Source organism: Sinocyclocheilus rhinocerous, unplaced genomic scaffold (genome assembly GCF_001515625.1).
Source record: "Sinocyclocheilus rhinocerous isolate Xijiao unplaced genomic scaffold, SAMN03320098_v1.1 scaffold1938, whole genome shotgun sequence".
Lineage (NCBI taxonomy): Eukaryota > Metazoa > Chordata > Actinopteri > Cypriniformes > Cyprinidae > Sinocyclocheilus > Sinocyclocheilus rhinocerous.
Window position 1 is genome coordinate 2360707 of NW_015629065.1, and position 6119 is coordinate 2366825.

Sequence of the window (6119 nt, forward strand, 5' to 3'; positions counted from 1 at the left end):
TCAGCTCTGTTGTGTCATAGCATTAGTTATAATATCCCTGGTAAAAATAGCATGGTGTTACCATATAGGAATTGGGAATATCAGTGGACACGTTACCATATGTGTTGCGTTACCTTGTGTTGTATTAGAGTATCAGTCATGTGTTGTAGGTCTATCTGATCATGTGATGTCAGCTCTGGGAGAGGTTTCCTGGCTCAGACCATGTTCTCAAACATTTCAGAGATAACACAGGCCCGTACACACTCTTACACACAGGCGAAGTTCCTCGCTTGGCTGATTTCCATAGAAGATGGATGCATACAAAAATTGCATATGATGTCAATTTCCAAACTGGTTTGATTCAAGTGTGTTTAGGCAGCGAAATACACGTATTGCGTATAGTGTTAAGTAAAACCGGAATGAGTTTATCATTCACCTCCTTGGCTAACCTATTAAATTGAGGATGAATGGGCGGACGTCTGCGTTGCACTGATTCAAAGTGAGGAGTAATCCATGGGAGTATGGGTGTATGCAAATGGCAATGCATGTCTTGAGCGAGTGTCATCTTTTTCCCCCTGAACTGTGCTCGGCCATTCCTGCACGAGATTGGCTAGACCCCCCCCCCAGACAGACGCTTCTCTTTTGTATTCTTTCCAAATACACTTTCATACCCAATTGTATTTATTTTGGTCATACTGTGTGTGTGTGTGTGTGTGTGTGAGGAGTTTGTGGCAGTTTGTAACATTTAAGATGTTAAGAGAGAAGCTGAATGTGTCATCCATGAAAAACAGATCCTTTTGTATTGATTATCACTTTCAGCTGGCTGTTTTATGTAAATCTTATTATTTGCATCTTTACTGAAACCACCATAACATCTTTTATCTATTTGAATTTGTCTTTGATAACCCAAAGACTGAAAAAGATTATATGAACTGTCATTTCACTGTTTCCAGGAAGTTTTTTTTTTCTTTTCTTTTTTTGGATTAATGATTCTTTCTAGAACAGATCCATTATCACTGTCACAAAGGTTTTAGCTCCAAAATCTGATTGGATGAGTCACGTTTGAAGCTGTTGTGAAATAATTATGAACACACCTGTTTTTCTTAATAGACATCTAAAAAACAGTTAATGAACTACAGTGTGCCCAAAGCTCATTTGGACAAATAAGACACATTTAAAAATATATGAAAGTCTTTGGATTATAGAACAAACCAGGAGACTGTGTGAATATGAGGGAAACTTATATACACTTACATCCACTTCTAACCAGTTGAAAGTAGAATGATTAGGAAAAGTGAATTTAGCTCTAGCTGTTTGTTATAGACATTTTTAAGTGAATTTAAATTTTTTAATTCACGCATTTTTTTTTACTAAATATAATTAGGTTTATGATTATTAATATATTATGTAATTTTGTAATATTATGCTTATTATATTGTGTTAATATATTGTACACTTTCAAGTTTAGGGTTGGAAAAATCTTTAATCGAAAATACAGTAAAACAGTATTATTATGCAAATATTACTCCAGTCTTCAGTGTCACATGATCAATCAGAAATCATTCTAATATGCTGATTTGGTGCTCAAGAAACATTTCTTAGCATTATTAACACTGAGAACAGTTGAGCTTCTTAATAGTTTTGTGGAAACATTTTTTTTCAGGATTATTTGATGAAAATTCAATTCAAGTTTATTTGAACAGCGCTTTTCACGATACAAATCATTGCAAAGCAACTTTACAGCAAATTAAGTTTCTACAATATTTAGTGGTAGCTTATCAGTGGTGACTGTCAGTCAATGTACATATGGCAGAAATGTACGGAAAAATCAATTAAAGACGTAATCAAACAGACGATGAACACTATTAACAGCAATTATTATATGATGCAATCAAACTTATAGCAAAATGTGGTAGTTCTGTATGTTGTTTCAGGGTTGGCATCATCTGAGGTCCTCTGAGGTGTTGGCATCATCTCTTCTCAGGTGTTCTGGATGCAGACTGAAGCTTGTGTAAATCCTAGTTACCACGGGATGTCAATCCCAGCAGAAACAGAGAAACAAATAGAGACATAATTAGTGTAGCTGCTGTTCCAACCAAGCAAAATGTATTTGTTTAACCCAATCTAAAGAATAATAATGTGCATTTGATCAGATATAACTGCAGTACAAGATTATGATATGCATTATTTGAATGCTTGGCCAAAGAGATGTGTCTTTAATCTAGATTTAAACAGAGAGAGTGTGTCTGAACCCCGAACGTTATCAGGAAGGCTATTCCAGAGTTTGGGAGCCAAATGCGAAAAAGCTTAGAAATAGAACATTTCTAATAGAAATAGAAAATGAATAGAAAATTAAAAAGAACAGCATTTATTTGCATACATGAACAGCATATATTAAAAGTTTTTACTCTCACCTTTGAATTAATGACCCCACCTTTTGAACATAGAATATAGGGCTGGGCAATATAGCTAAAAAATGTATCAACGATATAATGTTTAATATCGTTCGGTATCGATAATTATTGACATTTTTTATAACCTTTTTTAAAACAAAGAGCAATAGAAAAAACTTTTTTTTTTACATTTACATCGTTTACATTTAACCACTGTATTTTTAAATTAACTCAATTTATTGAGACAAACAACAAATATTTTTTTGTTTTAACAGTCAAAAACAAAATTAAAATAAAAATCAAATTTCTAATGTTTTATATGCAGATTAAATAGGTTAAACTTTTGGCTTGTCTCCCGAGGCCACAGGAGGGCGCAATGAGCAAAATAATGCAGCACATTAAATTGTCAACTCAAGGAAGTAACTGTCTATAAAAAACATGCAGTACGTCTAAATTAACTCATATAAATCAAATATAATTTCGTAAATTGCATAAACAATTATGAACAAAACAGCATCACGCATTTATGCATTGCTTAATACAAAGAGCCGAATCGCCCATCACACAGATTGCCTTTAAAAATATATGAGACGCAGTGAAAAGGAATAAACCGCCACAAATTTGCCACGTGTTTTCTAAAAGTTTAAACTCTTTTAACTTTGCATGGCTATCTACATCTCTTGTGTGAGACGTGAGTGCAGCAGGCGTATTTGTCCGTCTAGAAAATGCGCTGAATATGCATTCTGTGTGAATGGCTTGGTTTCGGTTTTAACCTATTCAAGATCTTCTAGGCATTGAGCTACTATATTTCTCTAATATTTGAATGAATAATGCAGCAACTGCGCGTCTCGTGGGCCAGACTATCAAAACATTAAACTACAACGTCACTTACATCATCATCACCGCATCTCGTGCTCCACTGATGACGCTCCCTGACGCACATCTAACATTGGATTGTACTATTTTTGCATTAAAATGCAAATGTTTTTTTTTTAAATTCGACTAATATTCATTCTTTACTCACAATCTCCTCATCACAGGCAGGCTCATGTTCGTGTTTGTGTGTGGTGTGTGCTGTCTGCGTACCGTCGATAAATATCAATACCGTTTTATCGCCCAGCCCTAATAGAATATTATTATATTTAATATATTATATGTTTCTATCCTTATGCATCTGTATTCATTGTACTATAAACATGTAAGGACTTGCCATTGATGCCATGATTAGCCTAGTTTCGATGTTGACACGAGCAGAACTGTCAGTCAGACATTTGGTGTTCAAAAAAACATTCGCTAGTTGCGAGTACAGAATGACTCCCACTTCCAGACTCCCACTTCCATGTCGCCATTGTTCTTTCCACTTCGCATCTCCTGTTATTTCGTGGAACGTCACCCGAAGGCAAGATGGTAGCGGGTGGGGAGTTCAAAGCGTTATCATGCACCGAGCGCCTTTTCATCATGTTTTAGAAACAAGCGTCCCAACTAATCCCCCAATAATCTCTCCAGGAGAACTGCTCCGATAAGCCCCGCCACCCACTGCTCTCCAGCCCACTTTTTTTGGGGGAGCCCCGCTCCCCACTCTCTGCCACCCAACAAAGGACACGTGAAGGTGAGCGCTCGTCATCTTCTCTCTTTTTTCCTCTCTCACACAACCTTCTTTTTCGCACCAACAGGGTTTGTTTACCCTCATCCCAATCTCTGGTTTATCTACATCTGTCAGTAGAGTGATCTCAGAGAGTCACCCCTCGCTACACATGCTTTTCCCTGAAAGGAATGCATGAATACCCTTAATTATTGCCCCTCTCAATTATCTACATAATGATAAAAGGGGAAGCAAGTCAGGCTTCAAATGGGAGTCCAATTGAGAGCATCACACATTGGCACCTGTGGACCTCTCGGAGGACCTTTCCCTGCTCTCCACCCGTAGAAGTTCAGAAATGTAGAGGACTAGTTTGGAACATCAGAAGACGACTGATCAAAAAATGTGCAGAAAATTATTAACAATTAATCAAAGTCGTGGGGAAGTCGTGACCTAATGGTTAGAGAGTCGGACTCGTAACCCAAGGTTGCGGGTTTGAGTCTCGTACCGGCAGGGATTGTAGGTGGGGGGAGTGAATGTACAGCGCTCTCTTCCACCTTCAATACCACGACTTAGGTGCCCTTGAGCAAGGCACCGAACCCCCAACTGCTCCCCGGGCGCCGCAGCAAAAAATGGCTGCCCACTGCTCCGGGTGTGTGTTCACGGTGTGTGTGTGTTCACTGCTGTGTGTGTGCACTTTGGATGGGTTAAATGCAGAGCACTAATTCCGAGTATGGGTCACCATACTTGGCCACATGCCACATCATCATCAAAGACTATTTTGTAAGACATTTTTTTTTAGAATTAATTAAAATTTAAATTACATTTAAATAAATTTAATTTTTATTACCTTAATGGCAAATAGGCATATACCTCCCTTTATTTTGTTAAATTAATTCAATGTATACAGTATATTCTATTAAAACAAATTTTCTTCTTTCTTGTTTGGAATTGGTAAGATTTTTAAATGTTTTTGAAAGAAGTCTCTTATGCAGACAATTTATTTGATCACAAATCAGTAATATTTAATATTTATAAAAACAGTAATACTGTAAAATATTACAATTTAAAATTAGTTTTCTATTTTAAAAGTTCATTTCTTCCTGTGATGGTAAAGCTGAATTTTAGTAGCCGTTACTTCAGTTTTCAGTGTCACATGATCCTTCAGAAATCATTCTAGTGAGATTTAGTGCTCAAGAATAATTTCTTATTATTATCAATGTTGAAAACAGTTGTGCCGCTTGATATTTTTGTGTTTAATATTTAATATTTTTTCAGGATTTTTTGTTAAATAGAAAGTTCAAAATAACTGCATTTATTTAAATAGAAATCTTTTGTAATGATGTTAAAGTTTTTACTGTCATTTTTGATAAATTTAGAGCATCCTTGCTTTTTTTGGGAAGCAGCAACACATCACTTGAGAGATATGTGTAAAGATGTTCGGTTAACGTTTGATCGTCATGTACTTTGCATGCTTTACGGTGGAGAAAACGACAGAGAGAGATATGATGGGTGGGGAGTGGAGAGAGGAAACCTTCCTCTATCTCCAAACCCGATCACTGGCAGATCAGGAGCCCGCTTTCCAAGAGTTCCTCATTTTCAAATCTCTTATCACACCTTTTTAAGTATCACGGTTTCCCATTTTTACATGCCATTTGCATGCTGCTCATAACACCTGGATGCTGTTTTCTTTGGAGGGATGTGTATGTGGAGATGTGCTGCTATTTGCTTTGGTTTCATACATGTGTGTAAGTGCATTCGTTTGGATGTGTGTGAACGAGGCCTAAAAAAAAAGAGAAAGATGGAGAAAAGGAGAGGGGAAAAAAGGATATGTGTGTGAGAGAGGCGGATGAGAGAAGGTTTCTGATTGTTATCGCCCTTCCTTTTCTTCTCTGTATTTTTGGAGGATTCACACACTGACCTCTTTGTTTGGGACAGTATGAACCCCTTTTCTACCCCCCCCCCCTTTTTGGGAAAGAAACCATTTCCTGTGGAAAGGAGATAGAGAGAGGGGTAGACAGAGGGATAGGACTGGGAGAAGGAGAAAGCAAGGGGGATGGAAAAGTGAGAAAGGGATGTGTGGAGAGATATGGAGAGGAATAGATAGTGAGAAGGAGATGGAGACAAAGAGTGTGGCGGAGCATGAAAAGAGGGATATGGACAGATGA

The 6119-nt window shown here is 37.2% G+C and overlaps 1 protein-coding gene across 2 annotated transcripts in view; it reads left to right on the top strand.

Annotated features, from left to right (window-relative positions):
- Window positions 1–6119, top strand: part of LOC107738754 (zinc finger protein ZFPM1-like) — a 95643-nt gene that overhangs the window by 71172 nt on the left and 18352 nt on the right. The gene's annotated exons all lie outside the window — the stretch shown is intronic.